Below are 27,740 nucleotides of genomic sequence, written 5' to 3'. Positions count from 1 at the left end.
AATACGTATATAAATATTATATATAAGACGTAATTGCGGAAATGCGTAGAGATCAAAGTAACTTTTATGCATTTGAAAAAAAGAAAAAGAAAAGAAGAAAAAGAAAATCAATCTGAAAAAAAAAAAATATTGAATATCCCGTACTTCTTGGTATCTGTATAAAAGAATATTTTTTACTAATACTTTCGCATATTATTAATAAAAATCAGCGTAACGCAGATGATCTCTTCTTCCTTTTCTTTTTCCTATTTGTCGTTTACAACAACAACGTCATCGGAAATGCTTTGCCTTTGAAAGTCACGTTTTCGCGCATGTGTTCCTCGAGGTCTGTGTCGTCGTAGTTTGTTGGTTGGATGGTTAGTTGGTTCGTTGGTTGGTTAGTTTGTTTGTTGGTTAATTCATCGAACATGTTGTATATGCATAGCAATGTCGTCGTTTATGCGGAAAAAGAGAAGACACAACGGGACGCTGCTGTCTCCTCGACCACCGAGCATGTTTTACACGCGCTCGTACGCTCGTGCACGCGCACGCGCACGCGCTCGCGCGCGCAATCATGCTGTCGTTGACTGGTTAGATATGTACTTACGCACATCTTGATTACGTGATGATGATGCTTCTTCTTCCGCGCTTTTTCTTTGTTTTCCTACTTACGTATATATTTATGCTTTTATCCGTTATACTTGTGTTGTATTCTTTGTATTCATTATTTTCATTATCATTCCATTTTCTTCCAAGATTATTTTTGTTCTCTCTCTTTAATTATATTTGCTTATACAATGTTATTTGATTGTTATTTCAAAATTGATAATTTGTAATAGGAATGAGATCAGTGTATGATAATTTGTGAAAATACTTTTAATCAGGTTAGAGAATTTTCCATGGAAAAATTTACATTTCATTAAGTTTCCATTTCTATCGTGCTATTAAAACTACTACTATTACTATTTACCGTTGCTGTTTAATGATTATGGAAATTTCTTTCCCGAGAGATCAAATTATTCTCTTTCTCTATTTAAGGTATTGAGACAGGTGCTAATCACCATTGACGACGTTGATTTAATCAATCGAACAACATTCCTCCTTCCTTTCTCATTACGAGATATTTTGAATCTATAGTTGTAAACAGTAACGAGACATTTCGTTAAAATGTTATACATTTATTTTTATCAAGTTGATAAATTAAAAAAAAAAAACAATGAAAAATCATGATTTTTATATTACAATTGTTAGAGTATCGTGTTACGAATAAGAATAATCGAGATATATTTTGTTGATATTTATTTTGTAAATAATTGTATTTTTTTTTCTTCAAAAAGATATTTTTATAGTCATGGTTAAATATATATTTTGATTTAATTCCGCAACTTTTAACTCAGGAAGAAAATGTTGCGTCTAAACGTCTCAACGCTGCTTATATTTTATTTTATTACCACTGCTACAAAAACAATCTCGCGGTAGTAGTTGTCTTATATAAATATCCCCTTGTAAAATAAATTATTTTGTAAATAATTGTGTATGTAATATAAATCATAGAATTTACTTTTTCAATTATTTTTACATAAATTAACTTTTATAATTATCAACACACACAATTAATTTATTTATTTATTCACATTTTTGTATATAATTTTATTTGATTTGATTTTTTCTATTGTAAAAATTATCATTTTAAAATACATCATGTTACAGATGTATACGACAAAAATGTAGGATGACGATTTTATGGTAAAACGTTTTTATGGGTTAATACGTAATGTGTGTTAGGCCTAGACCCACTTCTTTGTTTGTATTTTCGTTGTATCTTGTTTTTTTTTTTTATAAAAGCTTTTGAGCTTTTGCTTTTTCACACAATTATTTTAATGTATAGATGAACTGGGACAACTATCACAATGAAATTGTTTATAGTACCGGTAGACGAGGTGAAAATATAATGTTGGCACATTATTGTAAAACAATATTTATTAATCATGTTTAATCCTCTAGAAATTTGAAAATAGTTACAGAAACTGTATTGTTATTTTGTTGAAATATCTTACAAATATTTAGGAATTTAGATACATACAGTGATCCTTTATTTTGGTTAAATAAAAAAAAAAAAAGATAAAACTCTCAAATAATTAAATGAATTTATTACGAATTCAGTTATTAAAAATTATATTTCGTTACTCATTTAAGATTTAACAACATTACATAAAACTTCTTTTATACAATTCGATTATTTTCAATAATTACCTATTATTTCTGAATATAGTTTTGAATTTTTGGAATTATGTGACGTTTCATCATAATTTTATTTCTAAAAAATCTAATAGTAATTGTAGATAACATTGTAGATAACAGAAAAATGAAAATAAAATTTTGATTCTTTTTAAAATGATTTGACAGGTAAAAACAAAGTTATATTAGATCGCAAAAAAAATTAACAACTTGTAATATGATTTACGTCATTTTCGTAATTATTGGTAATGTAAATAGGATGTTATTTTTAGCGTATATTAAATTTTCCAATCGATAATACAAGAAATAATTTCCTAGAAATTCTATTAGAAAAATTGGAAATAACATCGCGCATAAAAAATATTTATGGAATAATCAAATCAGTGTTCTGCCATTTTTATTGATAATGAGACGTATTACATAATAATAGTGTAAAGTTGCTTAATAGTTGTATCCCATAAGAAAATAAGAGTACAGAATGTGAGTTTTTTTTTTTTAATATAATAAACAAAAAAAGATTTTCATTTTTGATTTTGTATTTTTCATGGAATCTTTTTCTAATTTTACAAATAAAAATGAATTACATAATAGTGAAAAAAAAAAAAATAGAAAAAAATAGAAAGCTGCGAGCATCGAATAAAATATTAATCAATTTTGTTATTTTCATCATTCTGCATAATACAAGTAAGTTTATTTTTTTTTTTTTTAATGTAAATTAAATATTGATATAGAGAGAAACAAACGTAATAAATAGCATTTTAACGAACGTTAGAAAAACTATTTCGAAGGTAGTTTTTATTTGGAATTTAAAGAAACTTCGTTGTCGTGTCTAAGAACATAAACAAAACATCATCGACCGTTCACCTTCGCAAGTCACCAAAGAGACTTCTCTCGTTCATTTCTATATAATATTTCTTACAGATAACATCTTTCGTATTTTCTTCCTATTTTTCTAAGAATATTCATTTTGATTTAATAAGATTCTATTTTATAATTATTTTAAATGTTACAGGTAATTTAAATATCGTAATTATTTTATTATAACGAAACGTATAATTAGTTATATTTCTAGTAAATCCTTCAATTTATTCTTTGATACAATTAATGCTTTTTTAAATTTAATTTTTATTAAATTATGTATTAAATTGTTTATTATTAATTGTTTATTAATTATTAATTATTAATTTGTTTTTTTTTTTTAGTTTTCTTACAATTAAGATCAAAAAGTGAAAATTCATATTTATGTTCTTATCGTGTAAATGTTATCACAACTTAAATCACTTAAATAACTTTATTAGAAATTATATTATTGTTCTACATTTACTTTCTTTATTCATCATTAATCATCACACATTTATCATTATTAATCATTACTAATTACATTTATATGATGAATTATCTTAAGTACTTAAAGGTTTTACGTTAATCAAGAAAATTTTTTATACAGATAAACGTACGTACTTATGTACATTGTATTTTTTTTTATCAATCAAAGTATTGAGCAATTTGTGGTAATATCGAAAGAAAGTTGAATTTTCTCGTATTCTTCGCAGCTGTATTTCGACAATTACAATTTTCGTAGCACCTGCTAGTAAATTGTAAATTTAATAATAATAAAATTGACGACCTGTAACATAATTATTATTCAGTTAAATGAATGCAATCTGTAAACGATTATTATTGACTTGTGCTTGTATTTGTACACGCAAATTTATATTCGTATTATAGAGAGAAAAATGTTCATATGTTCAACAACGGATAAGACTTGTTAAGAGTTTGTCATTGCGTGTCTCATTCAATTTGCATTCAAATGACCTGATTGATAATACGATGCAAACATTTCATTTTTTTTTTCATAATTTGAATTATATTTTTTTTCTTTTCTTACACACACACACACACACACACACTTAGATACGATCATTGAAATTGTTGCTAATTTATATAATTTTTATATTTTTGCTATATTATTTATTTATTCATGAAGATGTGTAGATATTTATATTATTTACTTAAATAATTACATCACGTTACATGCAGATATAAAAATAAACATTTTTTTTTTTGTGATGCAGCTATTAAATATATAAAATAATTTTTATCTTACACGTATACATAGTAGTATTATGAATAATTTAAGATAATAACGAATAAACAAAATTAAAAAATGACGAAGATACTGTAAGTGACAGATAAGTGACAGATACTTTTGGAACCCATACTTTATTTACAACGCTGTAGCTAAAAACTCGTATCTTGAAATAAAAAAGACAAATGATATGATTATATTAAATAAATAAATATTGAAATGATTTATTTGTTCATTTGTTTTTTCTTGGTTTCTCGGTAAAGATAAATTTTTGGGACACCCTGTATACAGATATTTATGTTACCTTCCTCAACAATTTATTTGTTCTCTCTTTCTCTTTCTCTCTGTCTTCGTCGCTCTCATTCTTATTTAAAGAATTAAAATTGAATTGAATTTCGCGCGTAGGTTGTATAGAAACGTGATACAAGGTCAGGGTTTCGCGAAACAGCTGTCGAATCTAACCTAACCTTCTTACTTTGTACTGAACACGCATGCGAATACGACTCGTTTCGAATATCTTTCTTCGCGATCCGTTCTCTGCTGTTCGTTAACCCTCGAGCCAACGTTAGCCAACAGTTGGTACATTGGATCTTTCATACTATTTAACTTAAACCAATTGTTTTACAATTAGATTGACAATTGATCAACTTTTTTTTTATTCCAATTTTTTATTATATACAAAAAAAAAAGTAGAATATTTCTGTCACATGATAATTGTTCGAATGTCAATCAATTATTTACGACAATATTAATGTCGTAATTTTTAATTCCAATGAAATTAAAAAAAAAAAAAAAAAAAAAAAAACACCAAAGATTTTCAAAACCAGTGTACCTATTAACGGGGACCGAAAAGTAATGTCGTTGACAAGTTAGGCTACGACAGATGGTGTGTTGTGGTGACCTTAGTGACTCCACGAAGAGAAAAAGTGCGCTTGATCGTGACCTTTGGGCCGAGCCCGAGAGCAACGTTACCGTTTCTAACATAAACTCACGCGAGTAAACGAGCTCTACTCGCGTGTTACGGAGGAAATTCCGTTGCGTAAGGTATTACGCGGTCTTGTTGCTAAGAAACTTAACGCAAGAAACGTCTGAAACAAGTTAAAATCTTCCAACTTTCAAGATTCCATTTGAATTTAAAATTTCAAGTTCGGCAAACTTGTCGATAACCGTATCGTTTAATTGACATTTTTCTCTATAAGATATTAATTCTAACGAAATGATTTTACAGTAAAGTAATAAGAAATCTCACATTAATTTTAATTACATACGCATTGCATCCATAAGACCTCGTTTGTGTTCAACGGGTTATATACGATAAGTATTACTGTATATGTCTAAGTATATACTTAAATAGATACTAATATATGTGAGGTTTCGTCGTTAGAGAGGAAAAGGAGTAAAATGCGTAGGAAAATGAGGTGTGGTGCGTGTACGATTGTGCGCTAAATTCTCACGCGCAGTTTAGCGCAGGACAAGATCGCATTTGTCTGTTTGCGTTTATTCACGCAGCACGTTTTGATACACGCGCAAGATCTTTATAGATATGGGGTACGTAGGCGTCTATGGGTGTGTGCCGCGAGGGCGACCGGAGATAGACATTTGATTATCTTTTTTTTTTTTTTTTTCAATAATATTTCTTTTTTTTCCTCCTTTTTTTTATTACTAACTAATAAATAATCAAAGACATTACGATCCCTTGTAGTTGTTTTATTATTATTATTATTATTATTATTATCGAATACAATGTTTTTATTTGTAATCTTTTTTTACATCTTGTAACTTGTACTTACGAATTTGATCATTTCAAAATTGTTTTTCTTTGTTTTTGAAGTGAAAACTTCTTTAGAATGGGGGTGATTTGAAAAAAATGAAACGCAGCGGCGATGCAACGGAGCAGCGGGCGGCGATGAAACGGCCACGATACTAAGTAAGAAGTGAAAAAAAGATGCAAACATATAGGATTAAGCCTAAGAGAGAATGAGATAGAATATATATCTATACAATTTTTCCTATTCTCTATTCTATTGCTTTTATATTTATTCCTTCGTATCCGAGCATCAACTTTTCGAAAGCGTATATATACGGCCGTCGGAGCGAAAGAGGCTTCATTTTTCCAGGTAAATAATATAGTATATATTTATATTTATAATTTTATGATGAAAATATTAAGTAAGATGTGGTAGGAGTGTAAGTTGTCTCAAAATTATATGAAGTTACTGAGGGTTAATTGATTTTGCAATGGCAGTAGTAAGTAAGTAGGTAAGCATTACGTCTAAGATATTCTATGTTTATTTTAGACTTTGTATCCATTTGCTACTTAAAACCAACAATTAGAAAAACACTTTATCGTTTATTCAAAGTTACTTCTTTGCTTGAGGTTTAAAATGTTGCAACATCAATCGGTTGATTCGATGTCATTTCAAAGACAGCGAGAGAAAAGAGAGACCATTAAATATATGTAATATATAATTGAACAATTTGAAGATCCCCTAGCTATGTATTTTTACAGTATATACTTGTTCTGAGAGTTAGGTACGTTTCAAATAAAAAGTAAAATTGATTGGTGGATAACGATCGTTTGGTTTGCCAAAGCAAATAATTTCATAATTAACGGTCATTAATCATTTTGAAGTTCGTATTAGCATCGAGAAACTGGAAACATTCGGTTCGTCGTTGGAAACGTTGTCATCCAACTGTCAAATACGAGAAAGAGAGAAAGAAAAGAAAGAAGAATATTTTCAAATACGAAGACACCTTATTAAGAAGATAAAAAGAAACACAAAAATCAATATTTGTTTTATAATTAGAATGACAATATTTCTTTTTATTCGTTTCGACCAATGAATTCCCCATGTTTATAATGTTGTCCACACAAAATATTAACCCACGATTCTAAATATTTTGCAAAAAAAAAAAAACAAAGAAAAAAATTGAGTTGGATAGAACATCTTTCGATGTAAATCCATGCATATTTGTGCCCATAATTAGGAAAATAATTTAAATAACGTATCTTTTGTTTCGAGATATTTAAAGATTTATATTTGAACACTTTCAAATTATTTCAAATTAGTTTTCAAATTACATTGAATTTATTTAGTTTCAAAATAATGTGCTGCGTAAGAACTGATAAACTCATTTTTTTTTTTATAATTTTGACTTACATTAGACCACTTTCATAATTATAGGCACATTTGTATATAAAAAAAAAAACAAAAGAAAAAAAAAGAAATACACAAAATCGAACCATTTCCTCTGTCATTCTTTTTCCTTTGTTAGTAAATACTCATTTAATTACGTAAATACAGTAATAACGGTAATCACGATTCCGAGAGAGAAAAAGTGATAAGTATAGTTTAAGAATGTAAAGAAAGATTATCCGTAAATAGTCGAGTTTTTTTTCTTCTGATGATTGAAAAGAGAAAAAAAATATATATATCTTTTATCTGTAATGATGTAATGAGAAAAATCTGAAAGACTCGTCATTGATGTTATCGAGAATGAATGTATGTATCTTTTTTCTTGTGTATCACTTTCAGGAAGAGATTGAAGTTTGTGAAGTTTTCAATTTCTCTCTCTCTCTCTCTCTCTCTCTCTTTCTTGATCAAATAGTAGCAAAAGTAGGATATCATCGTGTATGTATATAGAACACGCAAACTGTCTTATTATCGTGCGTTCTTAAGTCTAACAAGTCTAATGTAAGTCTAACATAAGTCTAAGTCTAAGCGGCCGGCCTTGATCCTTGGCGCTGTAGTCGGCTTCAGTCGACCAAGTTTTATGCTACTCGCTACTTTCACTGACTAGAAGTACAGTACTCTTATCCTATCCTGTCCTATCCCCCTATGCCGCCTATCCTGAGCAACGTACCTCAAGCTACGTACCTCGAGCATTACGATGCTCGTTTAGCTCAACCGAACTTACAAAAGTGGTTCTCAAGAAAATTTATCTAAAGCAAGAATAAATCGAAGAAAGATTTATTTTCTTATATTTTAAATCTATTTATTATTAGTTGTTGTTTTAATTATCAAATTATTAAAGCTAATTATTATAGATTAGTTCATTCAAATGCTTAAAATGAAGTATGATAATTCGTAAAAAAAAAAAATACAACTTAATAAATATAATTACGATTAGTTTATGATTTATTTTCTTTGAATTTTAATTAAAATTTAAGAATACATTTTTTGTTCATATTTATCGAACGGTTTAAAAAGGAAAAAGAAATCCCTAAGCAAGTAGTAAAACTTATAGTTGTAAACTTATCACAAATTTCAAAGGAAAAATAAGAAGGAAAACATGTCTTACGTATACACCTTTTCTAAATCATCCATTTAATTTCCTATAGGATAAGTAAATAAATCTAAAGAATAGATTAGAAAAATATTTATATGAAATATTGCTAAAGATCGAAATTTCAAAGTAATCTCTATTTGCAGATGATTGACATTTTTCACCTGCATCCTAAAAGAGAGTTTAGCGATATTGTTCTTCCTCGATTTCTCTGATAAAAAAAAAAAAAAAGGAAAAAAGAAACACACATTGGATGGTTTGTAGCGTTGTCATGAGTGGTCGGTCGTACGGGTGCCCGCAGAGTTGAGCACCGCTTCGTTGTTTCTAGGTTACACGCGCAGCGAGCTGAGTTTCACTTTTTCAAGCGTTCGACTCCACCACGACGACGACCATCGGGAGGTTGTACTCGGGCTCGTCTAAACGTCTACGATCACGCGTACACATTAGCGACGATTACTACATACATACACACACACACACATAAATATATATATATATAGTAATGTATATAAATATATATATATATATATATGTTTAGCGTGTAGTACGGTTTCTACTTGGAGTACCGCTTTCCAAGGGATTCTAGCGTCTTCTAATGCGCCGTTCGTGCTTGTCCTCGTCTTTCCTTCTTTTCCCTTTTAACCCCTCCCCCCCCCTTTCTCCCTCACCACACCCCACAGTTTCTTCCTTCTTCATAGTCTCGTCGACTTCATAGTTCCCGAGTAGGCGTCAACACGTTTTCTTTCATTCGAATTATTGCAAATTCGTTTTTTTTTTGTTTATCTTAGATAGAAATTACATTGGTCGTGTAATCTATGAATTTGTTCTTCTTTTCTTTTTCGAGTATTTTGTTGAAAAAAAAAAAAAAGGTAGTGTGTATATATTAGTAAGAAAAGTGTATGACAAATATTATGCAAAATCTTTTCTCAAAACATTTCTGTCATCTTTTCTCTCTCTTTCTTTCTCTCTCTCTCTCTCTCTCTCTCTCTCTTTCTATTTTGAATTTATTATACTTGTTAATCAATATTTGTCTAGAATTTGTAAAGATAGATTAGTTTGGTCAGGTGTCCTTTAAATGAAATATAATAATTCATAAAAAAAGGAAAAATATTTTTATAATAGATCATTTTTATTATATATATATATATATATATATATATAAAGATTATGTAACTTGTATAATTTATAATTAGTTAAATTATACTATACTTTGCATAATTTATATAAAATATTGACATAAAATTTGTACGATATTCATAAAAATTTTGATTTATAGAAAATTCCTGAGAGAGATAATCGAAAAAGGAATTAATAACATTTTACGTATTACGACCAATCAAATGAGATCGTTTTCTATCTAATATCTAATAAATTATATCTAATAATTATAGTTTTTCTTTAAGTGAATATAATTTAATTAATTAATATAAACATATTATATTATTCTACATTAATATTAACAAACACGTTTATGCGTCCATAGTATTCTAAGGGTTAATTAACTTAATTAACTTTAAATTTTTCTTGCAATAAACTTAACCGTAATTATAATTATAAATATTATTTTATTTATTATTTAATTATTATATTAAAAATTATTATAACAAAACCTATATTCTTATAATAGATACTTTTATATATATAAGTAAAGTTGGTAGAAGTTTAGCATTAATTTGAATCCCTGACACATGAATTTGATCAATGTGATTTCATTTAATATTATATTAGTAATAATTCGTTTTGTACTCTAACGTCTTCCTTCCTTTCTCTTTCTTTTCTCTTTCCTTAGATTTTTGGACGTGGCAGGAACGTCCTCCCCACGCTAACTAATGGCTCACGTAGCGAATGTTCGGTGAAACTCAGTATCCGACACGAGCTTGGAATACACGAAGAGCCTGGACTTTCGTTTTTGAAAGACTCGACTTGCACGTCCTACGTTCGTCGTACGCGTCCTCGATCGCGTTTGCCTTTTTAATGTTTTATTTCTAGCCTAATTGCTGAACTATTCAACGAATATCTTACAACAATCATACAAACAATTTTCTAAACCGATTTCATTTTGTTCACAAATGTTATTTATATTTTATTATTTTATTATTTTATTAAGAATTTTATTTAAATTCCTACAACAAATTTCAACGAATATGAAAATATATATTGAATTTCGTGAATATATGATAAGACAAAATTGGAGTATCATTTAAATAAAATTTGGAATGAAAAGTTGATGGTATCGACTCTTTCGTTAGTTCATTCTTGAAAATTGTCTACCTACGCGATCATGTTAGGTCAGAACGGAAAAAAAGAGGAAAACACTTGTAACAACGCGGGTGTTGGAACCACCTGTCGCTTCCGTCACTCGAAGTTCCTTTTCGTTCATACTACTATTCCCATATTGCGGCTACTTTTGTATCATCGACTTTGTCATCATTACAGACTTTTGAGGAAGGTATAAAGGCATGTCATCCGAATATCCCATTGTCTTCTTCGTATTTATTAGCGTGAGATCTTTCAACTTTGTCGCATTTATGAGAAATATTCTTTGGTATTGTGTTTTTCGTGATGTTCAAAAAGCTTTTCAAAGTATTTCAGATGTTTCCATATTCGTAGAGTATAATCAAAAATAAAATATCATACATTTATAAAGTTTTATAGATATATATATACGAGTAGGAAATTAAATAGCATGTACTAACTATAATTATTATTACAGCTGTGATATATATATATATAAGTATTATATATATGGATATTAATACAGTATATTAAATGAAACATAATATGTCAATATTTTAGTAGAACTAATTTATTTAAAAAAATGTTCTCTCCCTAATAGAGGTGTGCAGGGTACAACATTTCCCCCCTTCTTGGGAAAGATTCTTAAATATAAAAATAAATTATAAAAATGTCAATTTATATTTTAGTACATAATATACTCAATATCTTACATGTGTATTTAATATTTGTTCAATATTTTGTGCTACTAGGGATTACTTATTGTTATTACAATATACTAATTTCACTTATTATGATAATACCTTAAGTACATAAACACATCAATTATAATTATTAATATTTCATTATGCATAAGAAGAAAATGTTATAAATTAAAATGACACTTTCGATGAGTCATTTATCTATAAGTTATATTACTTCATTACGTACATACTTCTTTTTGTAAATGTATAATACAAATTATAGATTATATATTCATCAAAATTTTGAAATTGATGATATTTGTGTAAGAAGGTTAAGGACAAATCATATAAGGATGTTAATTGACAACATTTCCATCATTTATTATCTCCGGGCCACGAATTTTTGGACTTTCTCTCCGCAAAGATGGCGATTCATCGCGGATGCCGTTCTTTGAGCTCTCACGTGGTTCGTGTAAGCGTAGTATAAAAATAACCAACGGAAGAGAATCAACGAGAAGGAAAGTGAAACTTCATCGTGGCTAAGGCATTATGTATATTCACGTTAATTGTACCTTCGTTGTACGCATAACGAAAGCACCAACAGAGTTGCTTTTTATCGGTGCTTTCTCATGTTTTGTTTTTAGATAAAATCAGTTCAAAATGATGACGACAACGACCATGATAATAATGATGATGATGATGATAATTTTTATTTCTCTATCTCATTGTCAAAGATTTACAATTTGCAATAAAGCTGAAAAGGATAAGTGAAATTCGTCGTTGTCTAGACAGAAAGTTTCGATGAGGACTTTCGGATTTGGGGGACTCTCGAAAGCGAGACGATTCTCAGAAGGAAAAGTGATCGTCTACGGAAGCAAATCTTCTTCTTGTTTGCACTGATGTAACGCTCGGAAGACCCACTGACACGCATCCATTTGGTACATTGAAAGATAATCACAAAGAGGAAAAATAAAAAGAAAATTAATATTACTATACTATATATATATATGTAATTATAATGGTATTATATATACTTACCTACATCATATTCATTCAATAAGGAAAATATGTCAAACATCCTTCAAAAAATATCCTCAAATATTTAAAAAAAAAACTCAATCATATATGGAAAAACCTAAATGTATTTTATACAGTGCAATTTGTTTAAACATTATTCTCACTTAAATTTACTGTAAATATTAGGTTGATGATTTTGGGGTTGTAATATTACCGTTAACGTTTGTTTTATTATAAAAGTGTTGTGTATCATAAATATCTTCATATCTGTATGAACAAATATTACAATGAAGTATAGATTTCTTAAATATATTTTTTTTGTTATCTATTTATCTAGATATTTTAAAGAAATATCATTATTTTAAAATTATACTGTATTATATAATTATACTGTAAAAATAAAAAAAAGATTAATTTACATCAAAGTATTTGAACAAAGAAAAATGCAAGTTTTTAAAAGTGAAATTTGTTGAATATAAAAATAACAATTTATCTGATTGAGTGGGTAATTCCATAGTCGAGTAAAGAACGTACGTACGTACGATGCTTGCTTGATATAAGGACATATCTTTGTGGATATTTCGAAGAAGATCTTTTTCTTTTCTTTTTTTCTTTTTCTGTTGGTGAAACGCATGTAAGTTCTCGCGGAATGTCGTCGTCGCCGTCGTCGTCGTCGTCGTCGTCGTCGTCGTCGTGGCCTTAGAGAGTTCGTGCGCATCATCGGCGACGTAACTTGGTTACGATCGAGCAAGACTTTTGCGCTGTTGTCACTTTCCCCGCTGTTGTGTGTGAGCTGTTTCATCGAGAGAGCTAGTAAAGTGTGTCACCGGGTCTGCTTAGTGCAAGTAAAACGCGATCGTAGTCCCTCGTCATCGTCATCATCGTTGTCGTTGTCTTTCTCTTTCCTTCTATCTTTGTCTTTGTCTTTGTCTTTGTCGTTGTCGTTGTCGTTGTCTTTGTCGTCAAAATCAACTTCGTGCTTTCTGTTCCTCGTTGTTTTCTTTTTGCCGTCATTAGTCTTACGTAATAACTGTCTCCTGTCGATTACACGAGTAGCTCAACAGGGGGGAGGGGGGTTTGGTGGGGAGTTAGAAATTTCAGGTAAATGGGTCATCTTGTTTTACCAGTCATATCTCAAAGTAATCACGTTCGTCGAAATTGTGTTCATTTTAATTCGTGTCCTTTTTAACACTGGAATTTCCAAAATCTGTTACAATTGGAATGGATTTCCATTTCTACTTTACTTTCTTGTATTTTTGTGTATAACAAAGGATAAATTATGATTCATGTTTTAATATTCCTTGTTCTATATACTTCGTGTGTGTGTGTGTGTGGTGATTCTTTTAAATAATACGATTCTTTTTCCTTTTTTTAATTTATTATATTAAATTAATTAGATAAAAGATGATAAAATTATGTTGGTATTTCATCCTCCAAGATTAATAAATTATTTATAGGAAAGTTGTATTATTTGTATATTTATATTTCTAATATATAATTATTAATTTATTTATAAATTAGAAGTATAACAAATTGTTCATCGTGCAATACATTTATTTTATTACAAAATTAATAAATAATTAAAGTACGTATATTTTGAGGATAAATAAAAGATCGATTAAAAATATAAATATAAATGAATTATTGGCCTAAATTTTATAGGCCCTATAAAACCTAATCTTCATGACATTGATGATTTTTCTAGGTCGATCGAGATACGACGTCACATTTTTGGAGAATTTAAGGGCCGGATGTGGCCGACCGTGTCACTTTCCAAATACTTTTCACCATCTCCTGGAAGTCTTTCTTCTGGTTTGGTCTTTCATTTTGGTCGTGAGATCAAGAAGTCGGAACCGTTTCCGTTAGATGCGATATACGTGGGACGAAAAAAAAAGAAACAGACGTTGAGAAAAAAACAAAACCAAAAAAAAAAAGGCGGAAAAGTTAATAATCTGTAACGCGACGTTGTCTCTTAATAAATCTTTCCTACTTTACATCGAAATAGAACATTAAGGCTTTTTTTAATCAGAAATTAAATCTCTCACGAAACTCAACGAAGCTAACACGTTGATCGTTAACAATAAGTTTTTAAGCATTAAATAACAAAATCACAAAATTTAAGACGTATATGGTTTTCTCATGGAAAATGCCATTGTCAGAACTGAACCAAATTGATATGGGACCACACGGGAAGCATCAGCTTTCAAATAAAAAAAAGAATCATTCAAATTGGTTAATCCAGTCGAAAGTTATGAGAACCTTCTCCTTTTTTGAAGTCAGTTAATAAAAACAAGAAGATATTTTTCTATTTTTCTATTTTTTTTTCTCTCGAATAAAATACATTTCAAATAAAAACAATGTCGATATTCAGAATAGAAACTTTACATCCTGTATAGAAAAGTTCGTTTGATAACTGAACTCGTTGATCTTTCGATCATTTATTGTTAATAAGAATGTTTCTTTTTGTGTTAATATATTTTATATACAAATCTTAAATCTGACACAAAGTTTCAACTCTCGTGGAAAAAATTGGTTTTGAGTTGGGCTAGTGATGATTATTTAAAACGAAAGAAAAAGATAGAAAGATGCGTCCTGTAGGAACTTAAAGATTATTGATTGCGTGCGTGTCAAAGTGCTCGTAGATCGTCCTGACCAAGGAACGAAACGAAACAAAACCCAACGAATCGAATCGAATCAAGAAGCAAATCGAGAAGCGAATAGTAGTAGTAGTAGTATTAGTAGTAGTAAGTATCTGGTCTCTCAGGAACGGTGAAGGCAATCACTGTGACTGCTGGCTTGGCAGCGGTTCACGATCCGTGACGCTCCGTGACTCCGGGATCTAGGCCGATTGTATAATGCCGTGAACGTTTCTCTAAAATCGTTAAATAACAGAGTCTACTTTAGCTGGATCGTTGGCTTCTCTTGCCAGTCGCTACACGACTAGTTTCGAATCTTCGTAGAAGTAGCCATCGAGTCTGGTTTGCTTAGTCATCTTAGTCCAACCACTACTGTTCGACATAGTATATTTTATTCTACTTAGGTTACTTACGATCCATCCGATCTATCGTTAACGATAACAACGGACAACCATCGATTTTCCCTTTCGATCTTGCCAATTACCTAACTTCGTCCCTCTTCACCTTTGCGTTACTTTTTAATATCATTATATTCTTGTCACGTTTTAGTCTATACCTTCTTTCTTCGTTCGTCGACTATCAATGTTCATTGTTGTTTTTTTTTAATATCGTGCTTTTTTTCTCTCTCTTTAATTATTTTATTTTAAATTTGACTATTCTATCGAATTTTCTAATGTCTTAATTATGTTATTTTTCATATAAGTGTTTAATAATAATTATACATTTCTTATAATGTACACACTTATCATTTTTATAATAGTTAACGTTTCATTTTATATAATTTTATAATAATCGTATATTTTTATTTTGTTTTAATTTTTTTACATGAAAAAAAAATAGATTTTGAAACAGTATTAAGTTTTGTTTATAAATCGATATATAAATTGATTTCTACGATTATTCATTGTGATGAAAATTTAACGTTAAAGAAAAAGAAAAAAACTCATCACTCGTTTTCCTTGTATAAAAATAAAGACGCTCTGAGAAAGGGAAAGCGTTTCGAATAAATGTGATTAGAAACACCTAAGGAATGAATTTAGAACAGTATAATCGAGTCGAATGAAAGGAGTGAATTTTAATTTCGATCATTGTTTCACACCAAACGTAAATACTCATCCTCGCTTTCTATTTTGTACGCAATTAATTATGAGAATTAGAAAAAGAAGAAGAAGAAGAAGAAGAAAAAAAAACCAAGAAATATAATAAAATTCATTATCGTTTTATTCGAATCATTTCAATTGAATATCTTTAGCATTAAATCGATTTTTAAGTAGGTCAGTATAATAACATAACTCTCGGATTGATCTTTTTCATGCGTAACAGCATTTACTTTGATATTTCCTTTTCTTTTCTTTTTTTCTTTTTTCAAGCACATATGACGCATATAGATCTGACTAGATTTAAATACACGTTCATATTGATTGCTAATAAGTAAAGCGTGAAACTGGAATATATTATAAACGAAAGAGAAAGATATATAAATATATATTTCTTTTATTCTAATAAAAATATATATATATGTATATATATATATATATATATTGGGTTGGAAACTAAGTAATTGTCGATTTCAGTTATAGATGTCTTTCACTCCCATTTTTATTTTTTATTTTTTAATTTTATGTCATCCAAACCTAACTTTACAAGCTCATTGCTTAGATATTCTCTTAAAGTTTTTTTCTTTAGCTCCATATTAAAAAAAAAAAAAATATTTCATTTCATTGAACATATCGTCAATTACTTAGTTTCCAGCCCAATATAAATATAAATATAAATATTTTTGTAAAAAAAAGTGTGTGTTATAATATCGACCTCTTTTCTGTGATCAAATAATTCATAACGTGGTTGAGTTTTTCTCGATAAGACCTGATTCATGCATACATATGCATGCATATATATGTATGTATATATAGGTGATCTAATGCAACCAGAAGCAAAGACATTTATCTCAAGTTAACGCATGTGAGAAAGTGGTTAAGAAACGGGATACGAAGCTGCGGAGTAGTCCACAAAGCGTTTCTTTCTGACGATCGTGCGTCATCGTAACGTTAAAGCTTCGTTTTCGTTTCTAAATTGATTCTAACCAATCCGATTAATATCGATCGAAGTAATGGAATTTCATTGCTTGGTAACGGTGGATTGAGTTAGGGTAGAAGGTACATAGATTGTAGCTCGAATAATTCTGTAATTACGTTTATTGGTGAACCGTGTAGATCGGCAAGATCTTACCAATGGTTATCACCAATCTTGTTTGATATATTCGTCTTAATTATGCCAAAGTGCAGAACTCGATTAAATATTATCCCTTAGCTACCAAGTAGTACTAGTAGTAGTAGTAGTAGTAGTAGTAGTAGTAGCTGGTAATCAAAGAAACGAGTATAAATCTCCAGGTGCTTTCGCGAGCGATCGTAAAATCCCCCTCTTAGGTGCCTTGAAATGCCGCTCGATAGAAATTAAAAATAAGGATCCGATCGTTCGTCCTTGAGCGAGGAGAGAAGCCGATACTTTCTGATCTCATTGTACACCTCTCTTGCTCCTTTAGCTATTCGTTCTCAACAAACGTGAGATCTTCCTTGTTAAAGACGTTCCACGGTAAATGTTTCTTAGTTTTATTTTTGCTTTTATTTTATTTTTTTATAATTTACTCGATCAAGTTATTATTTTCTCCTCTTCTTCTTCTTCTTCTTCTTTCTTATTTGGCTTTCGAAGTTTACTTACATCGGTTTAGAATTTAGTATTTTTTAGGATTAATCGAAAGGTATTATTTATTCATTAAAATATTTAAACGTGTTGTTATTTATTATTATTTTTTTTTTGCAGAAATAATATTCTGTTGAAATACTTAAAATTATACGATTGTAGGATTAGAATTATTAATTATATTAATATAGTTTATTATGTGCAACGTAATATGTAATGTGCAGAAATTGAATTTTACGTTAAATATGATTAATACAATTTTTTCTTTAAATTAAACATTATTTTTAATTACGATTTATTGAAAATTATTACATTGTAATTTTACTTTTCTAAATATCGATAAAAATAAAATTATCTATAAAAAAAATCTGATGAAAAAATATATTTAATAAAAGCTTACCAGTTGAATCTAATTTTAGTTGATTTTAGTTAATTAATTGGATTATTATTATCATTGGGGAATACTCAGTTACATTTAGCAAAAGTAACTAAGAGGATATCGCAGTGTAAATGTTTCCGGTAGAAAAAAATTTCCAGTTTGTAATGTAAGCGTGATTCAGTCTCGGTTAGTGCGCCTAATGCACCCACGCTTTGTAAGCTTAGCCGCAGACTTCTTTGAGAACAACATGTGGTAAAACCTATATAACGATCCTCCTAAGGATATGACGAGTTTTCCTTTTTATAAACGAACAACCGCAATTGCATCCTGCTACATTCGTCAAATCGTAGAATTTTAGTTTATTAATCGTCATCGAATGGACAGACCGCGAGATTTTCTTCCATGAATTTTCAAGATATCTGTTGATTCGTCATATTTGTTTGTGACAATGGAATGAATAAAACGTATACTTAGAAATGATCCAATTTCATTTCAAAAGATTCATTGAGTGAGAAAACATTTTTTTTTTTTTTAATATTTCCAAAAAATGAACGAATAGAAAAGAACAAATTTGAATGAATTATTAACACGTTCTGTGCCAAGCCATTTTTATCTGACTTTTCATTAAAGCCATTTTTGCGTCGCGCACTCGAACCAATCCATTAATATGAACAACTTGAAATGAATATTTGATGAATACTTTCAAACTAAATAAATCCTGAATCATGATGTATCGAATCTAAGTAACACGCACATGAGCTTTCCTTAAAACAAACATTCGCATTTCTTTATTGACAATGGTATTGAATATCATAATAAGTAGTGTTTCATTAATATGACTGTTAAATTATTGTTAGTACTTTCAAACTATCGAAAGAAATGTCTCGAAAGGAGATAAATACTGTAAAAGAAGAAGTGAAGAAGAATAGTTGCGCAAGTTGGTACCTCAACTATAGAATGACTGAATACAATTTCAAAAAATAATCATTTTATTTCTTATACATTGAAACTAAATAAATCCTGAATCATGATGTATCGAATCTAAGAAAAATGAGCTTTCTTTCAAACAAACATTCGCATTTCTTTATTGACAATGGTATTGAATATCATAATAAATACTGTTTCATTAATATGATTGTTATCTTACTGTTAGTACTTTCATACTATCGAAAGAAATGTCTCGAAAGGAGGTAGATACTATAAAAAAAAAGAAGAAGAAAAAGAAGAAGAAGTGAAGGAGGCCGGTTGCGCAAGTGGTACCTCAACTGCGGTTAGTCTCCAGCGTGTATAACCGTAACCACTTCTAAACTTCTAAGCCGCTGTGCACGGCTCGGTTCGACGCGCGAGGTTCGAAAGTAAGTGCCCCATCGAGACAATACCTCGTGAAAATGGGGCAGAGTAATTAAGTCGTTATATAACCGGTTGAAACCGAGTTCGTAGGCCGAAGTGTCTCTAGGCACGACGGACGTTGCCTTTACAACGCTGTAATCCTCCTTTAAACAGGGTGCATAAGGATCGTTTGCAATGCCGGACCCCTCCTCGTTAGCTAAAAAGAGAATCTCATAGATCGAGCTGGATAGATAGAGGATAGTTCTGCCAATCTCCTTGATGCTCGATAATTCCTGCTTAGGCGATCACTGGTGGTTTGCCGCCTATCTCACGAACAGACTAATAACATTTCTTCAACGTCCGTTCTTCTATTTCATTGTTCTTCTTTCTTTCCTTTTCTCATTTTTTTGAAGTGAAAACTTCCTTAGAATGGGGGTGATTTGAAAAAAATGAAACGTAGCGGCGATACAACGGAGCAGCGGGCGGCGATGGAACGGAGCGGCAGGCGGCGATGAAACGGCCACGATACTAAGTAAGAAGTGAAAAAAAGAGGCAAACATATAGGATTAAGCCTAAGAGAGAATGAGATAGAATATATCTATACAGTTTTTCCTATTCTCTATTATATATTCATTTTATATCCTTTATTCCTTTATTATATATGGCAATAATATTATAATAAATAAATCCTACAATTATCTTACTCTTGAAACTGTGCATTCGTCTCATTCTCTCGAAACTTAGATTTTTGAAATACACCTCGTCGAAATACACGTCGAACGCATTTAACTGGTTAAAGATATTTTTTTGTGTGGAAATATAATATTTGAAATTGTTTCCTAAAAAGATTATTTGTAAAATGTAAGCAATATTCTTAACTTACGTTTCCAACATTTAACATGTTAACATTTCCACCACCTCACATTTATGTTTATTCTGAGAATAACTATATATATATAATATATATTTCTAAAAAAAATATATCAATAGAATATTTTTTGTAAATTATTTGACCAAAAAAAAAAAAAAGAGAAATAAGAGAAAACTAATACAATATACTATAAGTAATATTGAAATGTTGAATATTTAATGCACCTGTCGTTCGATAAATCGATCGAGATTAGAAAAGAAAACGTCCTTCGTCGATCGAAGATCGCATTATCGGTAAATTATCAAGATCGAATGTAAAGCGAATTACGTTGTCGGAATATATCGGATCTCCGTTCTCAAGACGTCCTTATCGAACGCGAACGACCTTTACTACCGCATGTGCATACGCTTCGCCTGTCATTATTACAGCACCGCTATCGTAACCGGTTCTACCGTTACCCTTGCGATTACAGTAAATTTTGTCTCTACAACTTCTGAAATCTCATACTTATATACATAGGATTTACATAGATCTTACATACATATAAATATATATATGTGTATATGCATATGTTATTATGCATCTTCGAAGCGAAAGCAAAATACGCTTTCGTTCTCATCGACGTTTGTAATTATCTTTTGCGTATCCGTGAGAATTATAAAACACTTTCGTTCTTATGATTAATCTTTCCTTTTTTTCTTTTTTTTTCTATGGATTATTAGAAAAATATAATCATCTCATTTCGTCTCTAATTTCTTTCCATTTTTTTTTGCTTTTTTTTTCATTATAATTTGTCTTATTCGATATACGATAAATTGTTATTGTTTTTTTTTCTTATATTATTATTATTATCATAATGTTAATCACTTTAAGAATGACATTTTAAAATTGTACATGAATGATGATCAACGTACAAATTTGTAATGAAACTCGTGTCAAATTTAAAATACGACGTATCTAATTGTATAAAATCGTCTTTTAGTTTTTTTTTTTCTTTTTTTATTAAGTACGTTCTCGCGAAGAAACTAAGAAATTCCTTTCTCTCTTTTGAGAGGCCAGAAACTTGGTAACTGAACGATCAACGACATGTTCAACCTCGATATCCGATCGAGTCAGACTGGCTGGGATAGATATTACGACATCGTCTGTTTACACTGGAAGTTCGACTACGAGCATGGCCACGAAATGTTTTTCTAACTCGTGGAATGCGAAAATGTACAAAAACCTCGTTGTACTTAACTTTCCGTTTTGTCTTATTTCGTTTAAAGTTGTTCTCTTAAATGAATTCTTCCAACTTCGGGAATTAACGAAAATGGAACGTTTGATGATTCTCCTCCTTTCTAATCTTTCAACATATTTCTTCTTTTTTTAAGTGAAAACTTCCTTAGAATCGGGGTGATTCGCAAAATCGCTAAACGGAAGAACTTAAAACCGATGAAACAAAAATCATTAATTAATTAATAAAATTCTATATATAAAAATTCAGTGTCACAATATGTTTGTCAACTAATAATTCCGAAATTACTCAACTTATCTTAATGAAATTCATTTGATTTCACACGTGATTTTTTCCAACTTACCACATAGCACAATTTTTATCGCGATTTTTTTTATTTTTATTATTATTTTTTATTATTAATTTAAAGATTTTTATTTAGAGGTTATCTAAGTTCTGTAAGGTTCTTTCAATAGATGGCACTGTATTACAATTCAATTACTTTCGAAGCTTGGTTTTCTTTGAAGGTTTCATTTCTACCGTGTGTGATCTGCACACATCTGTTTTTTTTTCTTTTTTTTTATAATCGTTTTAATCGTTTCTTAGACAGGATTTTCATTAAATTAACACATTTCCATAAAATTAATAATTATATAACGATTATGATACTTTAATAAAATAATTGCAGTAAACGTTTAAGATCTTATGAATGTGAGGGAGAATGATTAAGATAGAATTTTAATTGTTCTTAAGATACAGTATATAAATCGTGTCGAATTCTTAACTGTAAAGCTGAATAAACTAATTATTAAATTATTAATATTGTTATTATACTTTAATAATTACATAATTGCTTGCATGTGCAAAAAGAATTATGCTCGTGATCGGTCAACGATGTGTTAATATACATTTAACGACTAAATATTTTTATTTGAAGAGTTGATGCTTTTATTTTATGAAGATAATTGCCTACTAATACTGTCAAGAAAAATAAAGATATCTTTGCACAGTTTTCTTTTTTTTTATCTCGTAATTAGAAATGCAATTAGTTGATAAGGAACGATTATATTTTGTCACTTTATTTGAAATTACTTCTCACATGTCTTTTAAGTAACAAAGTCATATTGTGTTCAACTACAATTTAAAGACTAGATAATTTCACACAAAATTGACATTTTCATCTTGCAAGATAATAATAATCAATTAATAATTTTTCGATAAGACACAAATGAAGAAAATTGAAGAAAATTAAAAATAACATTTCAAATCTTGTAATCTCACAATTAGATGGACAGTTTAAAATCATTCAAGAAATGATAATACATGTTTTGTTTTAGTTTGTTTTAAATTTGTATAAATCTCCTCATCGTGGTAGTATCTTTGTCTCTGGGTGACAGCAGGGGCGTCACAGGGACGTCGCGAACCCGGTGGTGGTTGTTTGTTACCAACATTGACGACGACGACGACGACGACGTAGCCACTCGCGCGTCCGTCGTGAGCTCGGTGCTTGTGCCACTTTCACTTGGTTACATAACCCGTACGTTTCGTGCGCGCGCGCGCGCGCGAGCGCGAGTGAACGAGCGAGCGAGCTCGAGGGGAACTGGGTAAATGGGAGAGAAGCACAATCCCCCCCCCCTTCCTTCACCCCCTTCACCCCTTACCCGCCCACCGCCACCGGTGCCTGAACCACTGATGTAGAATGAGAGAAAAATAGAAACAGAATTAACCAAAAAAAAAAAAAAAAATAATAATAAAGAAAGATTGATAGAATGTATTATAGTTTTGTCTTTCTTCATCACACTTGTTTCAAGTTACTCCTCTTTGCTACTTCTTTCGTCTTAAAAAAAAAATAAAAAAAATAAAAAAAAATGAAGGAAGAACAAGTTTCGATAATATGTTAATTAATTCTCTCCAATTTTTATTCATAAAAAAAGACAAATGTGATTCACAAGTAAGGTCGAAATTGAATAATCGATAATCATTCTTAATCTTATGATTTAACAACAAAGTAAATCGCTACTGTTGTTTTTACTGGTGTTTTTTTGACGTTGTGCTTGTGATTGGCTTTGAATTTCTTGAAGGGTTTGAAAAACTTTCGTTGACTTTTAGTTAAAATTATTGTAATAGTTAGCTTCTTTGATTTCGGTTGTTCGTTCTTCCCACGTTGTCATCGTTAAAAGATTTTATTTTTATGAGATAAAGATTAGATGAGAAGATATATATATATATATATATATATAAAATAGATAAAGAAAGAAGAAAAGATCATTTATTTATTATATTAATTGTATGCTGAGAATTTGTGAATGCAAATCTTAAGATTATTCTAGAAACGTTAAGAGGTATTAAAGTTGAAATATTGACTGTTAACGATAAATGATAATATATTAAATATACGAGAGAGAGAAAAAAAAGAAACAAACGACAAGAAAAAGAGAAAGAGAAAAAGATAGAGAGAGTGGATTTAAGCCGATTGTAGATCGAAGGTAATATAAATACAATATATATATACAGCATAAGTAATACGTAAGTTCGTGAGAACGTTCGACGAAAGTTTAAATGTTCGAAGAATCTTTACTACGTTTGGAATCGTGCGAAAGTTTTCAACGATAAACAAAAGATAAGAAGAGTAGTAAGATATACATATTCGTTAAATTGTTTTTTTATACAGAAATTGCGTTAGGTTTTTATTCTTTTTTGCTTGTCCTCTCTTCAAAGAGACTACGAACTCACTCGATCATCCGTGTATTTATTGCACTTACGCTCGAGACGACACCTAACGCATAGAGAGATTTGAACACTTTGATCGAATAACAGCTAGAACAAGAGGATGATCCTTTTTAACCCTCCTGGAAAATGGTAAATAAGGAAAAAATACCGGGGGGGAATCGTGGGGTTCTACCAAAAGTGGATGCGATGACCCAAATACGAGCCAGTGAAAGTGGCACACTGTTCGTGCACATGGGGCCTATCGTCGTCGCGTTCACCCGTGGGTACTTACGCACACTATCTCACACATACATATATGTACTACACATGCATGCCTATATATATATATATATATATGTATATACGTAGTTAACATCGTACAGGCAGGATGCTTTCTTACGCGTATACACGCCGACTATCGAAGCGAATAGTTTTCTACCTTCGACTTGGCAGGCTTAACAGTACGGTATGACGAGGTGAAGGCGATATAGGCGCAGCCCGGCTACCGTGAGCAAAAAAAAAAAAGGTGCTTACTAATTAGAAATTATGGAAACTTTACGCGTGACGCCTCGCAAAAGACACCTCTTTATGTATCTCCTTTTTCCTATTTTATTCTTTGATTTTTTTTTCTTTTTCTTTTTCTTTTTCTATCTCTCTCTTATCTTTTCTTTCATTTTTTTTTACCCTTTTATTTTCCTTTTTTTTCTCTTTTGTCTTTAAGATGATGTTTTTTTACGACGCGTACATTTTTGCTATTTCATAAAATTCCAATGTATAATGAGAAGAAGGAGAAGGTGATGGAGGATAATGAGGAACAATATGTATTGCTATTGAAAAGTCGAGAAAATTTAGCTAGGATTTTTTAGAAGAAATTTTCACATTTTTTTGTTAATAAGTATATTAAACTTAGTTTTTCCTATTTTGTATTTTTTTTTTTTTTTTGGGGAGGAAGAGACAGTTTCTTTTTTCTCTCAATTCTATCTTGACTTTTCTTATATATATATATATTTGTATATAGAAGAATAATTATATTGTATATTATATAATTTTATTATTTATTTACTTATTATAATTATTTATATTATTTTTACAATTATTTACTTTGTAAAATTATTTATTACATTTATTATAAAATTTGTATTGAAAAAAGTAAATATGACTTATATTTATTTGTATATTTTTGATAAAAGTATATTTTTAAATAGTCTCATTAACAATGGAGTCATTATCATCAACAACTTTCGAGTTATATTTATCATTTAACTCTTAATTCATGATATTTTATTATAATAAACATAATAGTTGATAAATTCATGAAAGTGCATTGAAATGGACTAAATCCTTACACATTTATAGAATGATATATTCGATAATGGTTTTAGATAAAAAAAATTGCAATGTTATCGTTTCATTTTAATTTTCCTAGATTTTCCCTTTCACACTTAAGGTACAAAGATTCATTTTAATTTTCTTTGTTGTCAATGTGGTATCACGTAGAGCAACGGAAGCCACGATTTATTTCCGTAACGTCTTTCAACGCGTCATCACCGACGACCAGTCCGCGTTCTCCTGCCACAGGGCTTGACTTAATTGAAAATACTTGAATGGCATCCCTCGATCGGCCGAAATGCTTCTAGGCGATCGCGCGTAAATTTAGCTGCCAAACGACACGACGTTCTTCTTCTTCTTCTTCTTCTTCTTCTTCTTCTTCTATAATAGCTCTGCAAAAATCGAATGTTTTTCTTCCTTATTTCCATATCGAATCGATATTAATTATTCAATACAATGAATTACATATATTTAATTGATTTATCAAAAAATTTCTTACAATTGTTATTAATAATAATAATAATTCTTCCTAGATAAAAAGTAAATATTTTAAGTATAACCGATAGAAATTTATCGATGTATTTGATATGTTTTTATGGTCACTCATTTGATTGTTTTTAGATATCTTTTTTTTTATTGTAAATCATTTTAATTATAATTTGTCTGATTTGTCATGAAAGAAAAATATAAAAACAAAAAAAATAACAATAAAACATTTAAAAAACTATGGTATATACATATATATTTAATTAATATTATTATTACGATATTATAATATTATAGTAATTTTATAGTAAATATAATAATACACAATTACTAATATAATTATTATTAATATTACTAAAATATACAATATTAATAATAATCTATTATTATTTATATTATATATTATATTAATCTAACTTGTAAATATTAAATTTATATTTAAAAAAAAAGTATTGCGTTTGTCTTTGTTTTTTTCTTGTATGCATCTTGTCGTTCACATGCTAGCTTATTTCGAGGGTGACTCGTTGCAGGTATTCGAGAAGTTTAGGATAGAAAGAGAGAGAGAGAGAGAGAGAGAGAGAGAGAGAGAGAGTGAGAGTTGTCTCTTCGCAGAACGGAGCCAACACGTATATCGTTTGATCTTCTTTCGACCACGACCCACTTTATACATGTATGTACAATGTCCATCTGTTCGTTCATCCGTCCCCGTCCATAATCGTGGACATTCGTGGTTATACGAAATTTGAGTTCACCGATATCCGCAATTGAAATGTTTTGTTTGTTTCTTTTGACGAATTATTTGAAAACAATACAGCGAAATGTTTTATCTTATTTCACAGAATCTTCTTCTTCCTTCGTTAAATTTCGATTAAAAATAAAACTACTTATCGCGTAACTTTTCAATTAAATTTAATTTGAATGTATCCATTCGTAATAATAGAACATTCTTTACAATTTATTTTATCATTGTATAAATATTATATTAATTTAGTATTATATTATTTATATGTGCTGATTAATTATAACAGTGTACTAAGTTCTCGAAAAATGAAAAAAAAAAAATAGACAGTTATTTTATAATACATATAATTATAGTAGAAAATAAATTCGCAAAATGAATTATTTGTAATTTTTTGACTCAATATAAATTGTCATAATTATCGGAGCATACCTAATAATAATAATATAATAATAATGAATAATATATATACGAAAAAATATAAAATTGAAAATTAAAAAAAAAAGAAGAAAAAACCAAATAATCACAAATTATTACCCTATCAAATTTTCTCTTTGATATTTAAAATATAAGAAGAAAAACAAGAAGAAGAAGAAGAAGAAGAAGAAGAAGAAAATAGATAAAATATCTATACACATACATATAAAAACATAATAATATTATGAAGAATTTATTTATTACGTTTGATTGTTGTGTAATAAGAGAAATAGACGATTGAAATAAACGATGGATTAAAAAGGAAGGTTGTGTTAAAGGAAAGAAAGAAAAAGAAGAAGAAGAAGAAAAAAAAAAAGCAAGAAAAAGAAAGTTTTCTGATG

The 27,740-nt window shown here is 29.6% G+C and overlaps 1 long non-coding RNA gene across 2 annotated transcripts; it reads left to right on the top strand.

The window, feature by feature from the left end:
- Positions 1-4,801: 4,801 nt before the first annotated feature.
- Positions 4,802-14,686, top strand: LOC149032196 (uncharacterized). 2 transcript variants are annotated; one of them, XR_016176894.1, is made up of 3 exons: positions 4,802-4,881; positions 6,138-6,233; positions 14,234-14,686. It is a non-coding gene; the product is annotated as an uncharacterized LOC149032196 (long non-coding RNA). The 2 variants fall into 2 exon arrangements; XR_016176893.1 differs by lacking the exon at positions 4,802-4,881 and adding an exon at positions 5,110-5,350.
- Positions 14,687-27,740: the final 13,054 nt, after the last annotated feature.

The sequence above is a fragment of the Polistes dominula genome, unplaced genomic scaffold (genome assembly GCF_049000335.1).
Source record: "Polistes dominula isolate Pdom_NZ unplaced genomic scaffold, Pdom_raw_medaka contig_33, whole genome shotgun sequence".
NCBI lineage: Eukaryota > Metazoa > Arthropoda > Insecta > Hymenoptera > Vespidae > Polistes > Polistes dominula.
Note: the sequence above shows the minus strand (reverse complement) of the source record. Positions and strands in the feature narration are given on the sequence as shown.